This window comes from Sprattus sprattus, assembly GCF_963457725.1.
Source record: "Sprattus sprattus genome assembly, chromosome: 17".
In the NCBI taxonomy this organism is placed as follows: Eukaryota; Metazoa; Chordata; class Actinopteri; order Clupeiformes; family Clupeidae; genus Sprattus; species Sprattus sprattus.
Genome location: NC_137915.1, coordinates 12,631,985 through 12,647,973, shown reverse-complemented (window position 1 = coordinate 12,647,973; position 15,989 = coordinate 12,631,985).

Below are 15,989 nucleotides of genomic sequence, written 5' to 3'. Positions count from 1 at the left end.
TGAGTTAACAGGAAGCAACAACAGCAAAAAATAAATTATAGTTTGACTGATTTTTATTTCGCTGGCCGGGCTTTCCAGGTCGTGTCGCAATGCTTCTTTCTCGATCTGTCACCACAAATATAAATAAAAACTGTACTTTGGAAAGCTGCCATTTTGAAATAACTCTACAGAATACATGAGTTCTGAGGCGGCAAAATCATAGGTTGCCCTTATGCATTCTCAGACTTGCTATTGAGATTTTGAGAGGTGACTGGAAAATAGAGAACCTAGAGGGATCAATAATGCCTTCATTGTGTCATCCGAACAGACAAATACTCCATGACACAACAAAAAAAAAAATGACTAACAGCTTACATGAAAGAGAACTAAACAAGCTCAAAATGGACAGAGACTGCCTCTTTGTTCTATGTCTTGCTGCTGCTTGTCGATTTTGAGAAATTGAGTCAAACTGGGATTTTTATTATTTTTCATCACTATGAAGTGCCTGCTCCAGAATCAGTCACAAGGACTTTATTTTCCTTACTGCCACTCTTTCGTATGAAGGGCCTTGGGAATTCCCTGTCTTTGTGCCTGGCTTAAACACTGGAAAGCCAGCTCTCGCTTGTGGACGATAACAAGTCCCACCCTCTAATCCAATGGACATTAATTGCAGATGACTAGTATACTTTAGTAAAACTTCAAATCTGTCCAAGACGGGGACAAATCCATTAGAATTGTATTAGACCTTAAAAGAGTTATGTGAATCCCTGGGATCCAATCCGCATCAATCAGCCATGTTAAATTGGATTCCTGAATAGGGAAATCCCTTGGGGAGGTCGATGTTATCTGGATCAGATGCAGTGATTTTTTCTTTCTTTTCTTCTTCTGCTTCTCTGTCTTGCAGTGCTCTGAGCTCACCCAGGTTGTGTTCGCACAGTAGTGAACCAATAAAACCATAATAAGTATTGATTAACCCATTATCGTGTAGCATTCACTGTCTTAGGGCTGGGACTGTGCTTTCACTCAGCACCTACGGCTACTACCACCGATGGGGTGAAGTGGTCTCGGACCGGTACACCACTCCGCTATGGGTGACTGTCTGTGTGTGTGTGAGAGTGAGTGAGTGAGTGAGTGAGTGAGTGAGAGAGAGAGAGAGAGAGGGAGAGTGTGTGTGTATGTGTATGTGTATGTGTGGGTATGTAGTGGGTGTTACTTCAAGACATCCACAGATTCCACACCACCAGCAGCTGATTGAGGGAAGCTTCTTCATGGTGGATGTGGAAACACTAGTGGATGCATCACTGTGTTTGTGTGAATGTGTATGTATGTGTTTCTACCTGAAATGTCAGTTGATCCACTTTTGGCTTATTATCAGCAGATGCATTGGCTTTGGTGTTGCAGAGGTGCTGCACTAGACTGTACTTGCACTGTCTACATGCAGTTATACCCAAGGCTTTAACGCTATATTCAAGCGACTACAACCAAAGAATACCACTAAATACTGCTTCACTAATACTACTTGCATACTAAAGGACACTTTAAATGCAACAGCCTTTATACTGTGCAGAAGGTAATACATAAAGGTATCAGATGCATTCATTATACACACAATAGGCGAATGTTGTTACTGCAGATGAGATGGGATGGGTATTTATGTTATACGAAACTCCTCTCTTTGGAATAAGAATTCATTTCATCAACATGTTGTTTTGTTTATGACCAGAGGAATTAAAGAAAGGCCGTCCTTGTCTTAATCCTTCATTTGTCTGTGTGTCAGTGCGTGCCCAGTAAAATGGTGTTTACAAGCCTAGTACGCGCCACAGGCTCATTTGGTGGTGCCATGTCTTCTCCCTCAGTGGGCCGCAGTGAGCGGCTGAGCCAGATAAACAGAGATCAGGGAGACAAATGAAGCTTGATTACAAGGGACAAGGTCATGAGGCGAACGGACACAGGTCGAAGACGAGGCGTCAGAGTGAGCTATCTCTTTGCACCGCCGCAAATTACCATGCTTCACTGGCTCTGCTGTCCTTCTCATTCAGACGCTATTTGCTTAATCTGCGTCTCGGAAGCCAAGAATTAGGGCCTTTTTTCCTTACTTTCTTTTTTTCCTTTTTTTCGAGTAATGTCACACATGACTTCAGAAAAATTTGTCCAATGATGCATCAGCATGTTTTGAATATTTGCGGTCATTTCCTCCAAAAAAAAAAAGAAATCTTCTGATTGAGTGATTTCCGATACATTGTCACGACAAATTACCATCACTTAACAAGATCCCCGAGAAACAGGGCTGAAGATAGAGACAAGTATTAATTTAGGATTTTGCAGAAACTGACACTCCATCTTAGAAGCCTGAGGCTTCTTACTTATTACTTGAGATTCCCTCTTGATGGAAGAAATTCTGTCTCCATAGCAATTACCTAAGTCTTTTATCAGTCATTTCAAAGACGGAAAATTAGAGCAATTGTGTCAGGACAGTCATATGGGCAGAAATTGCACTCTTATTCAGTCCACTTATGCCTCTGACTTTGTTCCTTCGTGATGGCTGCTATTGTTCACTCCTGTGCTTTTGAAAGCTTGATTGGACTGGTGCAGGCGTACTGTACCCAAAAGGGACAGCTTTTGTTTCCTCTACCGTGGCTTTTTGTACTGCAGGCCCTAATTGAATATAAACTACCGCCATGGTTTTTGTTTACATGCCAGACAACCTTTAAAATGCATCACATCATGTTGTTTTTTTCTCTTGCAATAAACTAACAATAGGTTTTTTTAAGTACTGTCTGTATGACTGAAATATCTGTTTTCATCAGGCTGAGGAAAAGAGATGTTATACTCAGAATAAACAAAACCTTAAACCCACTACTTATTTCAAATTATGTTTGAAAGATTTGCTTTCTTATTAGCAGTGCTTACTCCTATTTCACCCTGTGCCAAAATACATGGCAAAGACTGTTCTACTAACTAAAAAAAAAAAACATATGTAAAGTGAACTTTGAAAAAGAAACCCTGTCATCTGACAGAATATGGGTCACAATTGTTTGAAATGGATAACTGGTCTTCTTGGCACGCATCATAAAGGAGAGTCAGTGGTGATTTTCTTGTTGGAAACGGTAAGTCTAACACGGCTTAAACGCTAGCTTGGGACCTGCCACGCTAATCTATTCCCAGTTCACTGCCCGTGCTCCCTTAGTCTATCTGTCTTAGCATATTGATTTCCAAGCTGTCTTATTGGTTCCTAACATAATTACACCAGGGGTAGGTCTCTCAGCACAGCTAATACATGTACATGCCATGATATCTAGGGAAGCTTATATTCATGTCATTTAGCCCCATGGATTGGGCTGGCGAAAGGGCTTCCTGCATTCACTAAGTAGTGAATCTGAGGCTTTTTTAACTCCAAAGAGGGTATTAAGAGCTGTGAATAGATTCCCAAACCATCAATACTCATTAAATAAAACAATATATTACAATAAAAAAAAAAAAAAAATCAGACAGTCAATCACAATCCACACTGTAGCGTTATGTTTAGTTTTTTTCTTTTCTTGTTTTTTTCCTCTCTCAGTCTGTGTTCTCTGTGTGAGCATTTGTTTTTCTGTGTGCAATTAAATTTTGCTTTGAGTTTCAACTGGAGCGATTGAAGGCAGGAGAGTGATGCTTGTGTCTCAGCAGCTAATCTGAATAAGAGGCACTAAGGAGGCATTTACTGGGACAGACCGCAAATAGCTCCCCAGTGTCTATTCTCACAAAATTAGCAGTTTAACAATATGATCACTTAAAGTGCCGGGCTGATTGCCTCTCACACAATATGCACAGCTTGTCAACCGTAGGTCATGTTTCCCCCCACCCAGAAAAGGAGAGGGGGAAACAGAGAGGAAAAAAAAGGGGGAAAGGGTCATAGCCTATTTATTTTTCTTCGCCTAATTGTTGTCAGTGTCTGACCTGAAACTCCAAGACAGTATTTTTCAAAGTCAAGGCTGTAGATGGTCTTATCCATTTATCAATGTTTATCCCAAACCCGGCGGTGGTGGTGGTGGTGGTGCCTGCGAAGGTCTGTTTGCACCTTAATTCAGGTGATTTTTGTTGTTAATGGAGCAGAGGTGTCTCGTATATTAGGGAAGCGCTCGATTACAGGGTCTGATAGAGACGGATCGGAGGGCAGCCATTGGTCACCCCGGGCAGGGGGATCCAAAAAAAAACCACTCAAAGCCCCCATAATTTAGCCAGCATTACAACATCAACAACGAGAAAACAATGGCACCACCACCAACACATAAACAAGTGCTATAAACTGTAATCCATTCTATTTCAGATTTTCATTCATCATTTTGACACGGCGAAATAAATAACAGCAAAAAAATGTCTATCCACGATGAGCCACATTTAAGGAGCTATTACTGAAGTCAAAAGTTGAATTAAGCAACTACACATGTCATCCCAGCAGTGAGTGTAAGGCTTCCTGTAAGCGCCAAAGGCACTTGAGTAGTTCCCTATAAAGCTTGACAGATGCAGAGAATGCTTGTGTAAACAATACTCACTGTGCGGAACGTAAGAGTAAGATTACGACTAACAATCAGTAGTGTGTACCTAAGGTGGAGGCCAGACCAACGCAGCTCCGTGCAAACCACCCGTGGCTTCTGCCAACGCCCTTTAAGACAGCAGCCGTCGCTGGAGTATCATTTTTTTGCAGGACTAGTAAGTGTAAGTCTGTATTTTCTCCCCTGAGGGCTCCCTGGGTGAGACTGCCAGTGGTGCCGAGCACAACTCTGCCTGCCTGAATGGAATTTTTTTCTCTCACTCTTTTTTTTTTTTTTTTTTCCTCTGGCCGAGCCTCTGTTGTGGACATTCCACTAGCTATCAGATCACACTTCAGCCCTGCATTCCTGCACCTTCTCACTGTTCGCTGCACCAAAGGATAAGCACAATAGCACCAGCGGCGAAGATTCCCTCCTCCACCGACCCACAGAATCGTGTGCATCAGGACCGTGACACTAGAAATCCACACACACCAGACCAAGAACTATTGGTTGGTTTAAAATAGATACAGAGGTGTATTTATTTGGAAGTGTTTTCAGGCGAAACTAAAGAAGAGAAGAGAGGAAGGAACAAGCGGTGAAGCAGAAGTTAGAACAAATAATTCAAATGCTATGTACAGTCTTATCTTCAGATGAGGCCATCTTTTCTTTTAATAACTGCATTGCTGTCCTCTATTTAATCGATTTTCCTATACCTATTCCCTGTGATGGATTAATTTTTATGGGGCACAACACATTTTTGTAAATGACTTTCCCTTAAACCACCCCGCACTCTCTAAAAGCCTAGAGGAGAATAATTATTTTTTATAAGATTACTGTTCTTTAAGATGCATTAGGCAAACAACAGGAAATAACACTCGGTAGCCAAAGTAATGTGATCAAGTCCCAATTATAACACTTATGAACAATAAGTGGGCTTCTGTGTGGCAGGGAGGCGAACACAAATCATCATTACGTTGTTCCTGCCATGTGGGACAGAAGAGCCTCGAATGCATAACGTGCTTATCCGCCATAAACTAAATGTGCCAATTGTCCCAAAACTGTCGGGCCGAATTTGCAAGAAACCGGCTAGGACGACACGACCACGTCAATCATCTTTTAAAAGGCACTGTGAAGGTTGAGGGGTTATCAGACCATCACCCCCCCCCCCCCCCCCCCCTTCTCCTCATCGCTACCCCCCCCCCCCACACACACACACACCTCTTATGGCCAGTGCACCTCGGTCCCACCCCACTCTGACCCCCCCTCCTCCATTTTATCTTCTTCTCCTATTAGCTGTCTACTGTGCAATTTGCAAGTCCCATGACACACTGCATGCTTTTAGATAGTCTACTTGTCAATGCCACAACATAACCAAGGGCATCGGTGTGGAGGGGATTAGCAATTCCCAGACAGGTTTGAGGCTTCAGGCTCAAGTCTCCCAACCATGCAGCAAATATTGTTACAGAAGGCTCCGAGTAATTGCGCCATACGGCCATCATGCCACACGAGCTGCGAAAAGGCTCGCAAGAACACAGTGTCGCCATAGCAATACAAACATCAAGTTCTGTTCCTCTTGCTTTTGCCATCCCCTCACCTGCATGCACGGCCGTGTGGATCCTTCCGGAACAGAAGGAGAAAGGGAGACCAAAGATAATGAAAGTAAACACATAGGGGCCCAATACCCGGCCCTCCCTTTCAAATGAACTTTTTTGAAATGAAATGGCGGTGGGGGGAGGGAGAAAAATAAAATGTTGTTCAGAAAGAGCAGCCCTGCAGGGAGAGTGTCTGAGACACAAAGCCTGGAGGATGATTGAGAACATCAAACAGAAATGTCTTCACCCTGCTGGGTAAGCCTCTATGCCGGCCTGAATTAGAGATGTTCATTGGTGTCAAAAGAACTTCCACATCACGCTTTAATGATATTCAAGTATCTTTCCTCTTATGTTTTAACCATTCATATATAACTCTGCATCCAACTTATACAAACACTGAGGACTTATGCGTTATTTCTCTCTTTGTGGTTTTAACAAGGTTCCAGGGGACTTATTTTTTTTCCAGAAGTGGTGCTCATGTATGGTATGCATTTTACATCAAAGGGGGTTAGATTCCTATCCGGCATTTTGACCAAAGGTCAAACGGAGTCGGATCCTGGAGTGCCAGGCATTTGGACAACAGCAAGGTAAAGGTTGCAAGGTTCGACACGGGTTGTGAAAATCAACACATCTAACGTCTTCTCTAGGCTTCTAAGTGGATGATTCTTCAGTGATGACCTGTGTGCACTCCCCTGATGTGTACAGCTGGTTAAAGCAAGCAGGAAGAATCCAAATGAATGAATATGTGAAGAAGAAGAAAAAAAGAAAAAAAATATCTATATGAATACAGATCAATAAAACATGTCAAAAGGAATTGTAAGCCTCCAAGCAGAAAGTATTTCTCATACCCTGAAATGAATTTCTTTTACCAAATTCCAGAAACCAAACAAAACCTAATGAATAAAAACTATGTAACTAAAGAGCTAGACAGTGGACAGTAGACTTAGTATATGTTAAATATTACATTAAGGGCAGTTTGACCACAACCAAGTAATCTGAGGCGAAGCATTACGTATTAATGCTGTCTTTGCCATTTATTTTAAAATATGTTATTGTGGTTTTGCCCTTCTTGCAGCATACATGTTCCTTGCTGAAGCTATATCTTTAGTAGCTTTTGGTTTTGTATTCAGTTATCCAGTTGGGCTATGTTTAAGGCTTGCTAGCTCGCTCTCTCTCCATCTTTCTTTCTCTTGCTCTCTCTCCCCATCTCTCTCTCTCTCTCTCCATATCTCTTTCTCTCTCTCTCTGGGTTTCGCGTAGTGTGTGCAGAGCAAAAACTATAAGGACAGTGATGAGTCTACTATTTTAATATGGTAGCAGTTAAATCGAAATTCAGCTCTCCGACATTAACGTTTTCTCACTGATTTACTCTACTCGATCTGAGAGACCAGTTCAGTTATCAGAGCTCACACACAAGCTCATGTACTGGTCACACCGAAGGACTGCGATGTACCAACTAGGATGAAGGATCCGGAAAGAAAGAGCCAACCCCATGATACATATTCACAGCAACGTCTTAGAAAGTGACCGACGCAATATGTTTTTTGCTTACTCATTAATCTTTTAAAGGCAGCACAAATGCAATGCTCCAGTTGCTGGGAGGCCCATTGGGTGATGGGATGGAGAGTGATCTGTGTTGAAGTGGCTCCGAGATGACTATGTGTGTGTGTATGTATTTGTATGTGTGTGTGTGTGTATTGGAGTGTATGTGTGTGTGGGGGGCTGTTTGTATTTGTATGTGTTTGTGTGTGTGTGTGTGTGTATGTGTGTGTGTCGGAGTGTATGTGTGAGTGTGTGTGTGTGTGTATATGTGTGTGTCGGAGTGTATGTGTGAGTGGGGGTGTGTGTGTATGTGTATATGTGTGTGTGTGTGTGTGTGTGTGTGTGTGTGTGTGTGTGTGTGTGTGTGTGTGTGTGTGTGTGTGTGTGTATGTGTGTGTGTGTGTATAGCTGGCTGTAATTAAGCTAGATGTGTAAACACAGTGGGAATGGGGCAGATATGTTGAGGGCCCATATGGCTACTGGTTCTGGTTCTGGGCCAATACCTGGGACGGATCCGCTCTGGTGCAAGCTGCCATATGCAGAGTGTCTGGGGATGCCCCGGAAGACAACGGCAAGACAGAACAAAGTCAGAACAAAGCAGAGCAGGGGACTGACATTTGTTTCTGACAGTGTTATGAGTAAACTGCAGCATGTTCCATATTTATCTGCGTCCTGGCATGGCACAGGGCAACAATTGGTATGTCTCCTGACTAAACTGCTCTCTGCTTCATGTAGGTGTTACAGTTAGATTCTTTTTTTGTTCTTTCAGCACTTTTGTGCTCTGTTCGTGGGTAAGCTTGTGATATTCCTGAGTGTTTCTTATCCCCCCCCAGTGAGTCATACTTCAAAAAAGCCTTCAGAAAAAAACAACAACCAATAAAGGTTCTTTGATTCAGGGGTGACTGCAGTGTCAGCATCTCCTTGATGAGCACACAATCCTGTCATGTAAATTTAGTAAAACATCAAATTACAAAAGGCAGACAATGTTGTCTCCGTCCTCATGCCAAAAACAAAGAACAAGAAAAAACACAGCAAGGATGACAAAGCAGTGGTGTCCTAAAATATGAATTTGTAATTGCTGAATAATAAGTATTACTAATGTTAGCCTTCAAATGCATGTAACACAGAAAGTTTCTTAGTCCTGTTCTCAAAGAGAATTTGTGGTTGACATTGACCATAACGATCAGAATCACCAGGGGTACATGAGTGTATGAAATGACACCTATGTGGAGAATGTCCTCTGAGGTCATACTGCTGTCCAATGCAGCCCCGAGATAAAGCCGCAGTGAAGGTGAACCTCATCAAAACACAGTAAGGGAACACCAAGCAGTCAAAGCCAGACTTAGGGCCAAACTCTGTTCAACAGCAGCTGAGTCTGCTATGGATTTGGACTGCATCGGTTACAGACTTTGCTACTATGTGTGCTGTGACGCCAATTAGACCCGTCTGTTGTCGACAGTCCACTGTACACCCACCTACTGCAATAAATAAATAAATAAATAAATAAATAAATACATTAATAAATAAATAAGCAAAAGCCGAGTCCACTGGCCTAGATCCCATCTGGACCAGAGGTCACAAGCTTGCATAATCAACCTGCCCTCTAACAATAGGACTGACTCTCATTTCAACACTTGCCTAATATTATTCAATACTCCCCTAATATTATTCACCAGAATGCATGACTCCTGTATGACTCCTATTTCTAGCAGTGACAAACCGTTAATGACATTTCCATCTTTTTCTCCAGCGGACAGTGAGTTTGGGGGGACGTGAGCGTGAGACGTGATGAACAGGCTTGTGCTTCTTCCCTTCCAGGGCTCAAGGCCATTTATCAAGGACAAAAGGGCTCCAAACATGGCTCCCAGTAATGGATGGGGCACATCTTTCCCCTTTTGTGACGATGTGGAGAAATTAATTAAAAAATAAAGAATAGGGGTTCCATTCCTCTCTGGCACATCATTCATTACAATTGTAATTGCTCTTCCCCTGTTGCAAGTTAATTCTTTAAACATGGTCTTACATCAAGATATTCTCATTCTCACAATCTATAATTCATTGTATACTTTGAGCCAAGCAAAGCTGTTAAATATTTAGTGAATCATTGCCCTAAACCTAATCATGCAGTAGTTCATGCAGGCATGTCTTTGCATGTGTTAAGCTTTTATTTAGACGCATGTTGCATTTGGTAATTATTTATTTCCACTCCTTTTAACGCAAATGAACATCACACCCCCTGTCATAATGCACTAATTAGTACATATTGTTTGGTGTAACAAAGTGCACAGGGAGAGTAGGTTGTGATCTGAGAGGCATTTAGTTGTAATGCATTTTTAAGTGAATCTAGTTAAACATTGATTACCCATTCTTGTTGCATATTTGTTTTTCCTCATCTGCTGACATGTTCTGCATCCGTACAGATGCCCGTTGGTGCGTTTCTGCACACGACGCATGAACCTATTTCTGACGCACAGCAGGAGGAGACACGACAGTGAGCGGCAGGAGACCATTCACTCCAAACACTTGAAAGAGAAAAACACACAAAAATAAAAACACAAAACTCTTCATAACCAAATCTAAACTTTGTTTGAATTGCCAAATGATGTTAAGGCTTGGCCTGGGTGGATGTCTGTAAACACATTTTATTTCAAAACAACAGGGTGATCCCAGCCCCCTCCCCTGGCGCCCCCCCCCCCATGAAACAAAAAGCCCTCTCTGCCTGGTGCTGCTGAGTGGGAGTCTATAATGTGGGGCTTTTAGATAAAGCGCTAAAGACACACACACACACACACAAACATGCACACACACACACACACACACACACGCGCACACACACACAGACCCGGAACAGCCTGCACCTTCATATTCATTGGCGCCTCACCTTGCATTTTTTCTTGTCCCTAAACCACAATAGTCATGTGTTACAGCTTTGGTGGGGTTGGTTGGGGGTGCTGCCTCAACAAAGAATAATATCTGATCACACAGAAACCACCAAAAGACTCATTCGCCTTTCAACAAACAGGAAATACTGCGACGAAAATACACAGCTTCATTCTAAACACCCCATTTGAATGATTCATTCGGAGACACTTTCCAGTTGATGCATAATTCATTGCACTCCCGTCAACTCTCTCTCCGCTGTCAGGTAACAAACAATGAGTTTTTGATGTGAATAATTTAATGTCTCCAACGTTGTGCTAACATTATCCACCGAGCACACAGCTTTTCATTAAAACGCTTAATTTCCCAGTAGAATGCTCCCAACATAAGACAGACACACACACGCACACACACACGCACACACATCTCCATGTACTAAGGAGGAAAGAACTCCTGCATTCTGACGCAACATCCCGAAGTAAGGCAGGCAATAGCAGTGTCTCTACAATTATTCCATTGTCTTACATGTGTGATTGTGAGCAGCACACACCCCCAGCGCTGCTCTGCCTAAGCTGATGGCTTCCTGCTGTCTACCCATGGTATCCCCATGGTCCCGAAGCGTTCAAGGGCAGGGCAGGATCTTGACACCCAGTGGCGTGATTGCGGAGATAACAAACTACCCCTGGTGTGGATAATAATATCCCTGAGTCTCCCCACCTCTTCTCTGTCCCCTTCACCCCACCATCTTTAGGCCCATCATGCACTGCATATGTTGTTGTGTCCAAATGCGAAGCAATTAATGGATTGAAGTCCTATCTCCCCAGTAATGGTGGTCTATTCTTTTCCGCGGCTATCTCGGAGCCCAATCTCCATTCAGAGCACACAGAGGAATATTATCTTCTTCACGGCGGAGGCTGAGGCCATCCATACCGTTCATTCTATCAGCGCACAAAGAGCCACCAAAATGGAAATCAACCTGTCAGGAGACATTTTCTTTAGTTTCATTATAAAAGATTAAAAAGATGAAGGTTTCTGCCAGATCATTTGAGGTACGGCTCCCATAGAATGAAAATGTGCCATAAATCTAAGATGTGGAAATAGATGTTGGGGAGAGGTATTAATACTGTATTGTATAGATAATTGACGATTTCCAAGGAAGCCTCCAGAATGGTTCTCCCCTCTTTGATTCACTTTCATCACATAGAAAGTGAGCTCCTGATTGCGTGAAATCACCAGAAGTACCTTCAATTATTGGAGGCAGTCAGTGGTGGAAATGGTTTGGTGGAAACGAAAAAGACTGCTCTCTGAAATGGTGGATGGAAGGCCCAACTGGGCGAGTCGAGATCTTCATACGGTTGAATGATGCTCATTATTTTGTAAGTACTACTGTGAAACCTATGGCTTGTGCTGTAAAATAAGGGATTTGGCCTTAACCTGCACCTCAAACATGCAAGCAGTTCATCTGGAAATGCATAAGTAGACACAGGCATGTACACACACACGCGCGCACACACACACACACACACACAAACACGGACACACACACACACACACACACACACACACACACACACACACACACACACACACACACACACACACACACACGCACACGCACACGCACAATGGCTTTCTCAATGACCAGTGGATTTACTGGACTTTATCCTACCAAAACATACAAACGGATTTTTCACCAAGCATTAAGAAGATCCTGCTGTCTGTTTGTGTTTACCAGATCACGGGCAGAACACTGCCCATTTCTTGTTCATGTTAACCAAGGGCTTAAAGCAAAGAACCCACGAGCATACATATATAAGAATGTGCCTGAACATTGAACAGAAAAGAATGGACAACAAATCAAATTTTGAAAAGCCAGCCAATAGTCTCTGTTAACACGAGATGTTCTTCATGGTCACAAAGGGGATCATCTTTCCATCAGAGTAATGAGAAGATATATATTGCAAGATCCTTGCTGCTCTCTGTTCTGGTTCCAGGCTAATTTCAGATGTAAATCCTAAAACACATCCATGGTAATACACTATCCTTCATGATAGGTGGGTAAAAAAAAAAAAAGAGAGAGAACCTCGGTTTTATTTCCCCTGTTGGACCTCGAGTATTTTCTCGTCTTTGTTTTAATTAAAGCCTAGTCCACTGAGAGGAAGTCACATTACGGCCGAGGGGAATTTTTGTAATTATTTTACCAGTCAAGATTGAATCTGGATGATTGCTGTGCCTGGGCCGCAGACACCATAAAGGCGGCTATATTTACTTGGGCTCACGATGGTGAGTGATTATTGTTTGCCCATGAAATAAAAAAAGAAGTCGTTGAGACTAAACCATGCAATACAGGCTCTAATGAAGGGAGTCATGGAATGGAGATCGGTCTTTGGACAAAATGACTGTTTGATCTTTGCTGGGGCCCCTCGTACTTGGACACTGCATATTCCACCGTACATCACTGAGGATAAACCTCTCAAAGGCTCAGCGTCTTGACTTGATTTACTGCATATAATATTACCAGCTCCTTGGCTGTCATTAATGTGTTTATCGCATCCTATGTGAAGAAATGAGGGTGTGTTATGAGTGAGTAAATGTGTGTGTGGAGATTGGAGACTGAGTTCAGGCCTTACATTCCTTTGCTCAGCATGTCCCAAGGGTGGCTAAAGAGAATAAATATGCCTGAGTATCCATCGTATACTCATCAAGCTAATGTATGCGGTTTAATTGAGCATCATAAGCAAATTTGAGTTATGGAATGCATCTAACACCAGTGTAAGCGGGTTTTAAAACCAGATAGGTCTCAGAAGTATAAAATATGTATAATTTCTTCTCTACTTTGTGAAGAAAAAAAAACATCGTTCTTTGGGTGATAAAATTACAATTTCAGCATAACAGAGGAGAAGCGCGTCTCTCATCAACGAGTCCAAATGAACTATTCATACGTCGGGTGTTGTTATTTCTAAAGAAATGTGGAAAAAAGAGCAATTTTCACTCTAAGGGAATTGCATTTCTTGTATAGTGTAATCCACCAGATGGATGTTTCCTCCAAACCTCCACGAGAAATACAAGCTTTGTGAAAAGAAAAAGGAGAGAAATGGCTGACTTCAGTTTAAAGTATTCCAGCTCAACAACCACCCTGCCCCCCCAGCAGACTCTTCTCCAGCACCATAAGGGGAAATGGCCCATGGTACGGCTTCGTTTAATTGGTTTATTGTCTTGAGGTGCCGGTGACAAGAGGGGCCGTCGGAGGCAGGCTTTCATCAGAGGTTATTCTGTGAAATAACTAATTTCAGCTCCGCGCTCCCAGCACAGACTCGCCGGCTCGACCCACTCCTCGCGCCGCAGAGGAAGAGGAGGAATCTCCAGAGGGTTCATTAAGAGACTGGCATCCCGGCTTTCCAAGTCAACAACTAAACACGGAGCTAACCTTTACCGCCAGCACACCTCGTGACTCCGCCGGAGCTGACACACATTTCTATGTCCTGCACATAATGCAGCTTGCTACAAACGATGTCTGGGAGAAGCACAGCCAAGGCAAGGCAGGCCTTGATTCATTAGACCGCCGTGGGCTAATTCAGTGGGGAGGAATCACATTAGACAGTTCAAAGAGGCAGACGCAGGCAGGCAGCACGTCCTCGCTCACTCTCTCTCCAATACGTTACACTTCCCTCGCGCAAAATATTTTGGATGTCAGTTATGCTGATGGGAAGAACATCATTGCTTGTTTGCCCTCCTGGAAATGAAAATCGTTTCTTTCTCTTTTTTTTGAGCAGGAGCTGTAAATGCGTGTTTACAACAAAGCTGTTCACACCTAAGAACCCAGGGGACTTTGCACTGAAGTATCCAAACACAGTTTTATATGAAACTTATTAGATGCATATACTTAAAACGTGGCTAGAGATTTGGGGGAAGTAGATCAATGAAGGGATTAATAGAGTTCTAAACAAATTCTGTGGTGGCGACGGACAGAATGCATAATTCCCGAACATGCCTCCTTCATCGTACATAACAACTACTAAATGTTAATGTTATGGTGTTCACGACAAACCAGAGTTCATGCAAATCATACAAAAAAAGAAAAAAAATGTTTGTATAAAACATTTCCGAATCCATTCGCCCCCACCGATTGTGGGAGGCTAAGGGTTCTGGCCTCTCTCACTACAGCAGCAGCTCAGTGGGGATGAGGGGGCCCAACAACAGCCACATATGTTTCAAATTTAACTCCAGGGCTGTGGTTGTGCGGTCCATAAAGAACAGCGCTAATTTGCACGCCTTGGTCAACTGGATTTTCCATAGGTGAAGGACCTCAAGAAATAAAGAAAAAAGAAAGAAAGACAGAAAGAAAGAAACAAAGCAGAGGCCTGGCATAATTATTAATTCATTATTAACAACCAGCATTATTTATAAGACTAGGGAGAACAGTGCTCTGGGTGCTGGGCTCTCTCCCGGCCCAAAGAGGTCCCAGTGTTGATGAGAGGAAGCCCCAGGCACTCCACTATAACCCACTCACACACACACCACTATACCCCCCTCACACACACACACACACACACACACCACTATACCCCCCTCACACACACACACACACACACACACACACACACCACTATACCCCCCTCACTCACACACACACACACGCACACACACACACACTCCACTATACCCCCTTCACACACACTTGGAAACACACACAAACACAAACACACTGCACTATACCACCCTAACACACACACACACACACGTGGAAACACACACAAACCATCTCCCCTCACTGGACCAGAAACAAGGCAAGCTCCCCTGGGCTCCCCTCCACAACCGCACTCCACACACACACCACCACCACAACACAAACACACCACCACCACGAAAACACACACACACCCCGTCACTCTTCAGCGGCCTCCTGACCTGACCGATTCCGCAGTCACCCACCATCCGTTGGGCTCCTGTGATCATAAGTGACCAAATCCCTGTCTTCTGCGCCGGCCCGGGCTCAGGCATTATTTATACTTCGGCCACGGCCCCGCCGCCGTGTACCCATGGTGCTCACTCCTAAGCAGGGAGCAAAGGAACTTGTTGCGAGACGCTGGGCAGCCCAAGGCGAAAGGTTGGCCCCGTCCTCGTGTGAAGTAGGGGGACTTGCAGAGGCACGCTGTGATCCTGCTGTATTGATTTTCAGAGCGCTTTCAAAGTAAAATCAAGCTTGCTCGAGAATAAAAAAGAAGAAGAAGAAGAAGAAGGAGGAGGAAGAAAAGAGACAGATCTTCTGACATGCAAGAGAAGAAAGACCAAAATTATGCCTTTTCATTTCATGATGTTATTTGAAATGCAAATGATTTTAATGTTCTGGGGGATACCACACAACAGTCAAAGGTTAGGAAAAACATTTCATAGAGAAATGCTGCTCTGGTCTATATACCTGTTTTCTTTTACACAGTGGTGGTCCGTCAGGGCCTTCAAGGCCTTCTCTGCTGGCCTAAACATC